The sequence below is a fragment of the Balearica regulorum genome, chromosome 11 (genome assembly GCF_011004875.1).
Source record: "Balearica regulorum gibbericeps isolate bBalReg1 chromosome 11, bBalReg1.pri, whole genome shotgun sequence".
NCBI classification, from domain to species: Eukaryota; Metazoa; Chordata; class Aves; order Gruiformes; family Gruidae; genus Balearica; species Balearica regulorum.
In genome coordinates, this window is record NC_046194.1 from 22440951 (window position 1) to 22454572 (window position 13622).

The 13622-nt window shown below is 43.8% G+C and overlaps 1 protein-coding gene and 1 long non-coding RNA gene across 9 annotated transcripts in view; one reads left to right on the forward strand and one right to left on the reverse strand.

The window, feature by feature from the left end:
- LOC104634811 (vascular endothelial growth factor receptor kdr-like) overlaps positions 1 to 13622 on the reverse strand; it is a 135157-nt gene that overhangs the window by 102690 nt on the left and 18845 nt on the right. The window lies entirely within an intron of this gene.
- LOC142603392 (uncharacterized) overlaps positions 10033 to 13622 on the forward strand; it is a 103485-nt gene continuing 99895 nt past the window's right edge. For 2 of the 5 annotated variants that reach the window (XR_012837317.1, XR_012837318.1), the window contains exon 1: positions 10033 to 10190. This is a non-coding gene — a long non-coding RNA (uncharacterized LOC142603392). The remainder of the gene's footprint in view (positions 10191 to 13622) is intronic. The other 3 variants (XR_012837314.1, XR_012837316.1, XR_012837315.1) reach the window with 2 other exon arrangements.

The window sequence follows — 13622 nt, forward strand, 5'->3', positions numbered from 1 at the left end:
CTTTAAGAAGGCATTAGGATGCTGCCAGCAGCTTGCTGCAGAGAGGAGCAGGCATCGCGCTTGGCAGTGCATACCCTCGCTTCCCACAATCCTGCACCCTGCTGTTTGGTTAGCTTTGGATTCTCACTCACACCAGTCAGTGGTGCCAGGGCAACCTGGATTGCAGGTAGATACTGTTTAGCTTGTACAAGGACTGAGTCTTCTGGGACATTGCGTGCAGGTCTCTTCCTTGCTGGGAAGCTTTTGATTGCAGGAGTTGTGAAACCCAGGCAGGTGCAATCTAGTTCTGGGAAGGGCAAAGTTAACCCAGTGTTGGCATCCCAAAGAAAAGCGTTGTTTAAATACACCATGTCGCTTCGCTGCAGTGCTTTTCCTTCTTAGAATGAATGTGAGTGTTCACCATTTTAATGTATTTCATTTTGGTTTTATGGCTTTAATCAATAAATGTCTCACACTTCTCAAGAAAAGTTTTTCACAGCTACTCTGCCCTTTATATAAAAACTCTCAGACTTGAAGAACGTCTCTCTGAAGTAGTACTCTGTGGTACGCTATAAAACCAGGACCTACAACCTGCCCAGGGTGGGGTAGGAGACCCACGCTGCTGGACCACGTCCTGTTGAAGCTAGTGTGTTCTGATTGCACAGCTCAAATTACAATGTCCAGGCCTAAAATAACATTCTCTTCTTCTCTGCTAAATAATTTTGGTCCTGCTGTAGGGCTACAAGGGTCATAAAATTAAAAACAAGTACTCACGCCAACCGTGTCATTACCATAGCAAAGCTCTGCAGAGGAACAAACAGCTTGGCAGGCTCTGTTCAGCAGAACGATGTATGAAGGCCCAGGACGTAGCATCGGTACCATGGCTGTCCCTGACATTTTCTTTGTGAAGCTAAGACTGCTGCCTGGTTGGGGTGAGGAACCCGGTGCAGCATCGTTCCTTAGATCCTCAGGCATGGTTTGGGCTAAGACGCTAAAGTGATAGTTCTGCAGAATTAGCACAGAGCCCATTGCCTCCTGCAGAGCTACAAACAGGTCTTAGCACAACATCGCCTCTGTAAACCAAAGACAGGCTCCTCCAGGGCAGTGACGTGTTGCCTCTGATGTTAGGTTCCTGCCCTCAATTGCTTGTTGCCAACACAAGTTGACTACAGCAAGACTCAAGAGCGTAGCGTCACCAGGCTAAAGACAGACCCTAGAAAGAGCCCCGAGTCCGGACAGACCTTCTGTCCAGGGCCTCATCGCACCATTTCTAATTCCAAGAGTTTATTCTTACCTTCAGTTTAGACTTTAACATTCTGCTCTCGATGGTGAAAACCCCAAACACAGCACAACCACATAAATCCTTGCTAGTGAAATGTGAAAGGTTCACAGATACATTATCCAGGGAAGAAAAGTATATTGAAAACTGTTTTTCCTGGGACAATCTGATTTTGCAGCACAGCCAACACTGAACATGAGAGGATCCACGGGCAGAGGGTAACGTGTGACCTCCCTCACCTCTCTGTCAGATCATTTCTAACTCTATCTCACTTGGCTGAGGGAGATCCCTCCCACGCTAAGCGAATGCCTGATTGTTTGTCCTAGGACCATCAGTGAGCATGGATAAAAACTATTTTTAATCTCTGTTTCTTATTGTAACAGTCTTCCTTCAAGCATCCTCTAGGCACTGTAAGTACCCAGTAGCTATCCCAAAAAGAGCATTCACGAATGCTTGTGAGATTGAACGTATCTAGGTATCGTACATAGTGACAGCTAACGTCAACGTGATATCTGATTAAGAGATCTACGTATCCCTTTTGGGCACTGCAGCACACAGAGGAGGGGAAAGCTAACAGAACAGTATCAAAGAGCACCTAACTTCTGCATCAGATGACAAAGAAATAACTGCTAGGCAAACTGGAGACGACTGTGGTGACAGCTAAATGAAGCAGGTTAGACTCAGGCCCGGATTCCACAAGGACTCGGGCACACAAATAGCTTTTTGCACATGATTGAACTCCAGGGACTATTCATGTGTGGAAAGTCACTCTTGTGCATAGATCTGGGCCCTAGGACACATCAGATCCCATTAGAAAGGACTGGAGTCGGAGTTTTAGAGCTGATTTTAGTGGAGGAAGGGGAGAGGCACATACACAACATTTAAAAATGGTTTTGTTCGCTGCTGGCAATAGATTGGGGACGCTTTTGTAAGCTGTGCTCACCTTAAAGCATTTCTGAGTCAGAGCCTGGATGGGGAGCACAATCTGTGCTCCAAAGACGCTCTGGAATCAATGGGGGCTGTGCGAACAGCGCGCGTGGCCCTGCTCACCAGCAATGAGGTGACCACCAATAATACGGATCGTGCAGATGAAGAGCTGTTCCCTGTGCTGCCTGCCAGGGAACAACTGGTGAAGCTCAGTCTCTCCAAAGGACTTTGTGTCTGCAGCAGTAAATGACACGAAGGAGAGATGTCCTCGGAGGTGCCAGGGTACCTCATCACAAGCACACAGTGTGAGCACAGCTGAAAAGCGAGCAGGTACCCATTATAAAGGGTATTTTCATGACTGTATCCCCAAGGAAATCCTATTTTCACTGGAATTAGAAAGCTCAAGGATTCATTGAAAAGCTGTGTGGGTTTAAACCAAGGGCCTGTAATCATTTTAGGATTTATTTGAAGGTTACCCCTTATGAAAAGAGAAGACACAACAGTACTGCCAGCATTATTGTATCACAAGCCTTGCAATATTTGGTGTGTTTATTAAGTCTTCAGCTCCTGGGAATCAACTTTCACTTGTTATAATCAAGTAATTTTCTATTATTGTAAAGGCTTAAAAAGACAGTAGCAAATAACTAAAAAGACTCACCTCCCCCCTTCTTTGTTGTGAATTTGGGTGGGAGAAGGATATTCAATTTTTGATTCTGCTAGTCTCCTGCATTGACATTAATAAAATGTCTTATGCTCTCTATTCAAAACGCAGTATTTTCTAGATGAAATGTTATTGCTAGCATTGACTTTCCCAGCAAAAAAGAAGGGATGATCTTGTGAAGAACTTGGCTGTAAGTCAGGAACAAACCTCTCCATTTTCTTCTTTTCTGCTGGCTAGTGCGTTCTGTGTCAAGCCAGCTGATGGGTCCTGAGTCAGTACAGGGGCCAAAGGGGCCAAAGTGGCTCCTCTCTGCTGGCTTCTGCAAGCCCAACACATCGTCTAGGTGAGAAAAGGTCCCTTGAGTACCCATCACTGTCTTTTTCCAAAATTGTCTCCCTTGTCTGCACGGCTGCTCTTCAGGCAGAATTATTTTTAAGAAAAATGGTTCAGCAACTTTTAAAGATTTTCTATTATTTTTGTTTGTTTAAGGGGAATGGTTACAAGAAACACATCTTCCTGTTGTTTTCCACCTAGAAATAACCAGGAATCCCCCAGAAATGCTGTGTGTGGGCACGGAACTAGCAACCTGTACGCCAGGGCCAGAGCTTCCCATTCCTACAGAAGCTGAAGAATTTCATCCAAAATTAAATTAGCAATCACTAACTCATCAGGAGAGATGGCTAAGATTCTTTCAGGATATTCGAACGCTAGTGTTAACCCAAGAGTATCTGCTGGCAAAGCAACAGGCTTCATGTTTTCCTTGATTTTCCAAGCCAGAGAAGCCAGTATTTGTTTAGCTGACTCATGAGAAGGGGGAGCAGTTCACACCCATTCCACTTCTCTGCCTGCTGCAAATAGAGGTTTTGTGTAGCTCAGCCAGAGACAGTAGTTTGGGTGTAAATGTTCCTGGTGACAACAACAAAAAATTAAATCATTAGTCTCAAGCGGAGGAGACATCAACAACAGCACAGTAAAAACAACTGCTAAGTAGAGCAAGTGTTTAGAGATAAGATAAGACATTGGCCCTGCTCTTGGGATTTGTTCCTGCAAGGCTTTTCCTCACCCATGGATGCATCAGCATTTCCTGAGAAGTGGCACAGGGTCACTCTGGTTTCCTTCTGTAATCAGCAGAAACTCTTCAGCAAGGCCACCTTATTGCTTTGTGTGCTGACGCTCAAAACCCCCTGTGTCAGTTAACAGGAACTTTTCTCTGTTTTTCTGTAATCAAAACATAACCTTTGGAGTTCGACTACACCTGCTCAAAGGCAACTCCCTGAACGTACAATGCCACGTGCTTTCTGGGCTGTCCATGATATGGATCGCTGTATCAGTTGCAGATTTATGGAAAGAGGTCACAGAAAGCAACTCTAGGTCAAAATTGTTTGGTCTTTGGCGGCAGCAGCTCATTAATCAGAGCCATTGTTTTCCCTCTGACACTGCAGAGTGTAGGGTCCTAAGGAATGACAGAGATATCGCCACCCGGTGCTTATGTTGAGTTATGTAGTGAGGGGACACATCCTTTCTTTGTAACTGGATGACAAGTCGAGAACTTAGATCTACAGCCATAAAATAAACATGAAATCTGGGAAAGGAGGTGGCAACATCTGCAATCATCTGCCATGCACTCAAGCACAGTTTAAAGTATTTAGGAAATGCAGTAATCTCATGTCGATGGAAAAAAGGCTGGGAATGTTGTTATTTCTGGGTCCCAATTAAGGCAATTCCTCTGGGAAAGAGAAGACCTGGCACATCTCCATGATTAGCAAATATGCAGACCCAGTGGGAACGAGACACACAAAAAAAGAGACCACACTATGTGCTAAAGACTTCAGGGGGAAAAAAATCAAAAAATGTGAGGTATGAAACTGTCTTTGCCTCTCCTCCAACGTGATCTCCTGAGAAAAGCTTTAGGGTTGCAGATGCAAGTGTTTCCAATGATTCCCAGACAGCATTACTTCATAGGCGCTCCAGACATAGCTTTCATTCTTCCTTGACTTGACCATCCTGAGGAGAGGGCACATTCTTCAGACAAGGCTGCGAGTGAGAGGAGGACCAAGGGCACACTTTGATCTCTGGGATGAACCACATGTTCTGCCTGCCCTTCACCTCCTCCCAGAGGTGGAGGCAACAAACGAGGACTTTACTGATGCTCCGTCTTCAGATATAACATAGCATTTATTTGGAAGTGAATCTAGGCAAGACTTCTCCCCTTCCTCCAGAGTGCTGGGTGGGAAAATGGGAAGGTAGAAGGCCGTCTAGATCTGTCTCCGCTAGGTCCTTTCCAGGCTTCCCTGTGTCAACTCAGAATTGTCACCACAGGTGAACTCCTGGGAGCATATTTGTGTACTGATGGATAGATAGCTGGATATTTTTATTGCATGTCAGCCCAGCAGTTCCTCATAGCTACAGACGGTGAACCATGGATCAAGTTATGATTCCAGCTTGTCAAAACCCAACATTCAGTTCCCTTTAATCTAATCAGAATTGCTCTGCGCAGGGTAATTTGTATGCAGTGAGTAGTTACTTAGAAAGTTTCGGATGCTAAGGAAGGAATGTTTTAAAACTCTTTTAACTAAATTACTTTATTATTTTGAGTAGCTATCAGTAGATTAGCTCATTTATCAAAGGTGACATGTAAGGCTGAAAAGGCAACAGCAGTAATTCACAGACTTCATGTGTGTCACAGCGCAGCACTAAACACTGTGTTCACTCACACATCAATGGGATTGGATTTGGCACCTCTCTATATTTCTTTCAAACTTATTTGTTTTGTACAGCTGCAAATAATGAAAGCAATTGTTGTGCTGACTCTGTTCCAAGAACTATTCCCCAGCCTGCTCATGTGCACAGCAAGAATCAGTCACTATTGAAATCTATCTTGATATAAGCCAGGACCTCTTATGGAAAAACAAGTAGTAAAACTCTGTTGATGCAAGAGTGATTTCTCTCCTGTTCCTACCCAGTTTTAACATTTATACTGGACATTTAACCTGGAATAAAGGGGCTGCCTGTACTCAGGATAAGAGTAAAGCTCTTCAGGCTGGATATTTTGTTAACGAGAATGGATTTTTTAAAGTTAGAGCAGTAACAGAAAAGTTTTCAATAGGTCTTCTATACAGTTTTATATCTTTCTCATCTTTTTCTGTTGAAGTGACAAGAGCCATCAGATTAAAAAACCCCAGTCGTTTTCTTTTCTGTGTGGATATGGTAATTATTTCATTTTTTTAAACTTGTTAATCACAACATTATTGCACACTTCTTGGCAGACTGGAAATATATATAGTGGTTCCTATAGTATGGTGGCACTTCCTGCAGCGGGAACGTGGTGCACCAAGGCAACATTAAAGCTGCACGTAGGCCAGTCTGCTCACAAGGCAGGAGACAGGGAGAATGCAGCGGGGTTTATTTGTCTGCAGGCTAGAAGTTGCCCTTAGCTCAGTGTTTAGGAGGCCATGCAATAACCCACACGTGCATCAGCTTATAACTCATCCCAGCTGCCAGTAGAGGTCAGACTTCAAACTGGCAACATAAAATATTAAGGATATTAAGATATATTAAGTTTCCATAAAAGTTGCTATCAGGAGTGGCCATCAGTGGTGAAATGAAATTTTTGGCAGAATTGAGGAAAATAGTGCTGTTTTCAAACGTGTTGAAAATCTGTTCCGGTATCTGTTTGTACAGGCAGCCAGAGCAAACTGCTAGAGCCATAGATCTAATCTAGTCTCCATCATCTTTAAAGTATGATCATGAAACAACTTTCAGTAATAATTTAGAGCAGTCAGACTTGTTTCTGAACTTTGGTACCATGGGGGCTTGGAAAATAACACATAAATTAACAGCAAACAGATGAAAAGGAAAGTTCCTCAAGTTAAAGAGGTTGGTAATTTAAATTTCACTTGGCCATACCACACAAATTAAAGCATTGTCCAGTATTAACCCAAAATACAATCCCACTTGCCATATATACATATCTTTACATAGCTTTTGAGGGAGGATAGCTTTGAAATTCACCTAGCCTGGCTATTTAAGTTCTTAGTTGGAACATGCATTAACAGAGAAATTTTGCCTGTAACATAAGGTAATATTAACAAGCGACACAGTATTTCAAACCACTGTGTCAATTAAATTATTGTACTGTATGTCAGCTTACTCCTTTGACAATAAAATATGATAATTCAACCTCAGTAAAGGACTTTGAAAAAGTATGAGATGGATACCCTAGAGAGACATTTCAATGACCAGAAAAGAACAGAGAGAAGTTATGAAATCCCTGAAACTCTAGTTTAGCAAAAAGTATGTTTCTTTGAAAGCACTGTACAGTCTCTGCCAGCATTCAGCCTCTGCCTGTATGTATCAAACGAGAGGAGGATGCTCCTCTACCATCTGCAGACTAAATCAGTGACTCCCAAGTCTTTCTTCTTGTTTCATCGATCACTTGTGCAGGAGACTGTTGGGAAACCCCCCAGATTAGCTGTACCATATCTTTAAGCACTGCACAGTACAGAATGAGCTTGGTAAGATCGGGGGGGGAGAAAAAAAAAAGGATGTTTTAAGCCCAAGTGATGGGAATTATCAGGATATGGCATGTGGAGCTGCTCTGGGTCCTGTCTTTCCTTCCGGAAGTCTTTGTGCACGGAAATTATTTGTTTGCAGTGATTTGAGTCGGTAGAGCTGGATGAGGCTTAAGTGGAAGACTAACACAGCCCCTCATTTGTTTTGGTTTGGTGAAAACCATCTAGATGAGACCGACACATCCCTAAACACCCTAGCGTGGGCCTTCACTGCATCCAGAGTTCAGTACGGAAACCTGTTTAGTGCTCGCAAGCCAAAGAATAAGGAAACTCGTCCCTACATCTAAGCTGGTGCTCAGCTTCACAGGAGACAAAAATATTTCAGTGCCACAGAGATGTTTGGTTTTAAGAAAGCATGAGTTTACTTGCATGTTGCAAGTTACTCTTTCAGAGTATCATTTTCTCTGTGTTCTTTGATGTTCAGTCAAGGATCAGTAGCCCAAATCTAAGGAAAGGAATAGTTAAGATACTAAATACATGCAATTAGATCTCAGTTTCGTAGCTTCACTCTGACATCTCAGGTGTCAAGGATGCTCATATAGACAATTTTGCCTCAATACCGTATGAGTGTTCCGTATCTCAAGCAAAGCATCAGCATGGTTTAAACCCACATCCCTTTTGCTGCTAATTGGGTTATTTGCCACATTGTTTAACCTGAAGACCAAGAGCCCTTTTGATAGATTCGATACTACTTTCTTACACAGCACACTGTAAGGGGGCCTTTAGATGCTACAGTAATAAAATCTTTGTAAATCAGAGTGCTTAACAGGAGAGGTTGGCATCACGGGAGATCCGATGCCAAGGGCAACTATTTATCTGCTTTTTCTGTTGCAACTGGTAAGAGTCTAGGGAGAGAAAAGAAAATCTTCCCAAGGTTGAGTTATATCAGCCTGTGTAATTCATCTCCCAAAGGAAGCAATGATGCCAGCCCTATCTTTAGGAATATTTAAAATTAGACAAGATAAAATGCTAGGAGATGTCCTTCAGAAAACATTTGCTGGTGACCTACATGAAGTAATCTCTAAGAGCGTCAGCTGCCACACTTGGGGCCATGCTGTTCTGCTGAGATGGCCTACCAGGGCCTGACCTGGGGTACAGGTCTCTTCCTTTTCCAAATTTCTTTGGTGCTACCTCAGCACAGCTGCGATTCAAAGGCAGAGTAGGCATTCTCAGCTTTGGACTCAAAAGTATCCATAAACCAGATCTCCAAAGAGGACTGTGGCTGTTTTCTAAGACGTGCAAGAGCTGACAGGAATTTGGATGAGGTTCTGCTCAATGATAAGAGGGTGGCTTGCAAAACAACCTCTGCCCGTGCTCCGTAGCTAAATCCCCGTATTGCCATGAAGCAAGATGGCTGCCCACTGACCACCTATGGGTTACCTGCTCAGAGAGACCGCCTCTTTTCTCAGGCCACATGCCCCAAAGTTTCCTACCTGGAGCCTTGCCGGTGCAAATCTGGCAGTCAGCCCTGCTCCCTGGGGGTGCCGGTGGGTCCTGTAGGCAGCATCACACAAATTCCGGTGGAAACTGGGCAATATGTATTCTCAGGCCTTTTGCATAGTCGTAAATGCCTCCTCCCCGTCACCCAGCTCTCTTTTCTAGGAAAAAATATCAGCTTGCATGGAAATACTTCTTTGTAAAGAACATCTGTGTCCTCCTGTGTGATGAATCACTGACCTGCAGAAGGAGCTGGGCAAGGAAAGGCCACAAGAGGGTTGGAGTTGAAATCAGAACAGGGAAGGTGGATGGTCAGAGTGAAGCAGAACAAAAGCCTACCCCAGTTAGCATTGTTTTATCATTTTTCCTTGAGCTATAAATCCAGAAGCAAATGAGCTAGAGCCGCCCGAGATCAACTCAGTTGATGTGCCACACTAAACAGAGGTGGATTTGATCAAATTGCAGGGATCGTGTGTGTCAGAAACGTGTAAGTGCTTAGTGTCAGTAAAATCTGCTTGGTGGGTACTTTGTTTTCTCAGTTTCTTAAGTTTACCCATTAAGAAGAAATGGTCTGAAACCAACTTTGGACTTGATGCTGGAATCTGTTTTCGATCAGCTCTGTGTTCCACTTCTGTCGGCTTTGTCTGTGTGCCTGTCTCAAGAGGTTTTCTTTTTCTTTTTCTTTTTTGGTTTGTTTTGAAGGGTGGGAGGTTGCTATTTTGGGACACAAGATAAAAGCTGTTTGCTGGAGATGGGGAGAGAGAACCTAACTATCTCCTTAAAAACCAATCCCACCAATCCCAGTTTCAGTTATGGTTCCGCAGCCTCAGGAGACGTTCTGTTCTCTCTCGCCTGCAACCTCCCTGGGTAGTTTGGCCTAACTAGGTCTGGAGGCTGGTTTCCTTACTGGTTAAGATTAAGCTGGAAAGTACCAATCGGACCCAGGGAATTGGCTGCAAATCATTTGTGAAATCCTTCTTAATGACAAACTCCATCAGGCCGTGGAACAGGGCTTCAATCACTTCCTTACAGCCTCCACCGCACTGTTACCCTGACATGACCCCAACTTCTCCCCTGTTTGTTAGGCAGCTGTGACATAATGTTTTTGATGGCAGGGTTCGGAGGAATTCTGCTTGTGGCAAAGCAGGAATCTGCTTCGAATTAGCACTGCACATATTTATCAAGTCTACATAGCATGGCTGCCTGTTGACAAAAGTTCCTTCTTCTATCCCCCGCAGGTTTCCAGATTAGCTCACTTGACCTGCGAGGGTTGGGAGGAAAAGCAGTTGCTGGCGTCTGAGCGCAGCCTCCCGCGAGCCCAGAGGAGGGGCAGCAGGTGGGTGATACAGCAGGTCTGATGCCCAGAGCTAAGCTCGTTGCTTTAGTGCCAGATCCTGATTTTGGGTTTACTTTGAGGGGCTTTGCGGGGAGATCAGACACTTACGGACTTGTTTGCCTCGCTGCCCTGGTGCTGGCTGTATCCTCCCTGCTGCTGCAGCCCCTGAGCTAGAGCAGTTCCTTCTCTAACAGGTTGGCTAGTTTGCAGCAGATCGGTTCATCATCTGGAAAAACTATGGCACGGGGGAGACGATTGGACAGTGGCCTTGGAAACAGCAGATTTCCTTTGTGGGATCCTGCTTTTAAAGGTGCTTTACGCAGTCACTTCCCAGAAAAGAAAACACTGCCAGGTACCCAGGAGCAGACCCGGTTTGCATTAAAGCCACCTACGCCGCTTAGCAAAAGCCGAGCAGGAAATTCTTCTCTCTTCATGCCTAAATATTTAAGATCTATTTATTTATTTTAATTCCTGTTGTGCATAGGGATAAAACACAAATCCTTCAAAGGTTTTTCTTATTATGAAAAGCAGCAACAGAAAAAGACTCATCTAAAAATAGCCAGTTATTTAGGGCAGCCCCCGTTAGTGGGAGACACAGATTCAGAGGCTTGATTCCACCAAGGAACGTGGTGTCTCCAGCATCCTACGCATGCCTCTCATTGACAAGGTCATGGCATTATAGGGTTGTGACCAGAAACACCATCCTGGCTGGAGAACCTTTCCTGGAAAAGTGGCTAACCCAGCCACTATCAACACAGAATTTTGCCACAGTGTAATTTTCTAATGAAAAGCTGTTTTGTCATAAACCCCCTAACTGGTTCTTTCTTACTATTGATTTCAAACAGAGGAGGAACAAGCATACTACGGTTTTCTTTTCCTAAAAATCCCACCTTTTCAGCCCAAAAGTTTATTGCAGTTCCTATAGATAGATGACACATGCAGTTGCCCTTTGAACAATAAAATTAGTTGTTGTGCTGGATAGTTAACCAAATCAACGCATGTGACTCTAAAAGGAATTAACTGAGGAAAGCAGCTCCTGGTTTTGGAGCTCTCTCCTACTACCTCTTGCAGAGTATCAGAAGCCCCGGTAAGGAATACAGCACTGTATGAAAATGACTAAGAGCAAAGGGAATCATGAAAGCACAGTGAAAACTTTATGTCACCAAGAAAGAAAAATGTCACCATTTGGATTCAGGAGGAGAAAAGGACCAAGGTGGGAGATGAAAGAATAATGCAAATGCACGCAGGCAATTAGTAAGGTTCTTTCCCATACTGAATCCACACAGACAGCCTTGGTTTGCTGCACTAAGGTTTCAGAGAACTAATGCCAATAATGAAATCCAGATCTGAGACACCGCTGAATAAGCAAACAGCTTATCAAGGTAGAGCAGGCACTTGCAAGGGTCCTTACTTGCTTCTTTCAGAGGTCTGTTCCCTCTTGTCTCAATTAGTCAGTAAAATTTTTAGTACGACATATGAATTTTGGTCTGGCAGATGTGAACTATGTTACTGAGGGATTTCTCCACATGCTGAAGAAAATCAACAGATTCCTGGCATTGTCTTTTGCTGAATATGGTGGTGTTTGTGCATGATATGTATCAGGGCAAGAAGGGTAAGTAAGAGGAACAGATACATTGAAAAAGCAATCATTGCACAGTCAAGTAAAGGTGGGTTTAATTTTTTTTTTTCTGGATATGCCATAAGGTTACGCAGATGCCTGGATCTGCCTGACCAAGCCAAGATGAGACCAGCCACTAGTCTAGCCAACGACAGGCAATACTTTGACTCAAAGAAACACGTTTGTTTTCCAGCTGGAAAGCGAGCCTGACCATTTTGTTGCACAGTTAAGCTATCGAAATGTTTATATCAATTTAAAACAGACTCTTGGGGAGAGTACAAAAACAAAGATGAATTTTCAGGCTGAGACCTCAGATGCCAAATTGTAAACCCTTGGCTAAAAGGTCTTAGGGTAGAAACAACTGCACAGCATTAACTGCATAGCAGTGGTTCATACAGGAGCCATAAGAATAAAGATAGTATTTAGGAAAATTGTGAGGCATTTCATTTGGGCTTTGGTGCAAGGTCACAGGACGTAAGCAGCTTTGGGAAGAAAAAAACCCCACAACATTGTTTGAGAGTAGAAAGAGCAGTATGTCAAGCACCAATCCTGCAAACCTCATTCACAAGAGCTGTTGTGTTGATACGAACATCTGTCCAGTGGGAACACTCCTCTGAGCCCGGGCTGACTCCACCTTGCAGTCCAAGATAACGAGATCGTGACGCTGGGCAATGGCACCGTAACTAAGGGGCAGTTTCCACTGCGAGGAAACAGAAACTCTCACGTGCTCACACCACCACTGGGAAGAAGGACAGGAGATCAATTTTGGTATTCTTAATTTATCTGAGCTATTTTAAAATTACAAGTCCCTAAGCCAAGTATTAGATCTGTTTATCTTTTTAAAAAACCCTTCTAAAAGGGTTCTGTTTGTTTATTTTTCAAAAAGTTTTATTTGTTTGGCTTTTGGCCATGAAAATATAGTTCATCTTAAGAGATTCAGTGTGATTGTACCAGGATATCGAAAAAACCATGGTTCAATAGTCCGTTACGGGGCTCAGAGAACACGATCCAGTTCATACAAATATAACGGTACTGTCCTGATGGGTGAGTGCCATACAGCCCCATACCCACGCAGCAGAAGTGCTAAGGTTTGAGTGCAATCCCCGGGCCTGATTCAGATCAGTTGTACTGCTGTGCACCAACTGTCTCCTGATCTCCTCAAACACACACGAGCAGCCACGTGGACGGTACAGCCTGGCATGCCTGTGAGTTAGCGATGCTAAGCATGACCTGTTTACTGTTTGAAAATGCGTATGTATGAGTAATTCTCTCTGTATGATTCATTTAGACGTCTTTGTTGTTCCTTAGACCAACCATACAGTTATTTTAGAAGATGTGTTATTCGATTCCTTCATTGAACAAGGGAACTTTCTCTTTTCCCCAGTTTTCAAAGAAATGTGGGATGTTAGGAAGGCGTCAAAGAGAAAGAAGGAAAATTTGTTGTTTTTCCTTTGAAGTCTCCAGTTCTGAACTTGGTAAGAATCTTCCATGTGTCCTGTATGGACTTAGACACCTCGTGACACAATCTCTTAAGCCGATGACTTGCAGTAGGGACTGAATGCAGCTATGACTTCAATCTCTCTAGCCTTTCCCAGGCGTCTTACTCACTAGTGGAACAAGATGCTTTGCAGCATCCACACTGACTCTTGCACTGGAAGCAGCAGTTCAACCTCTTGGACATTAGAGAGGCCATCTGGCTTTGAGAGAAGGCAGGAAACATCAGGAGTCACCCCAAGATAAACCTGTTTCCGCACAAGTTCCATCTATCTCCCGCAGATCTAGGAGAAACACATAAGGTGCTGACAAGCCCCGAG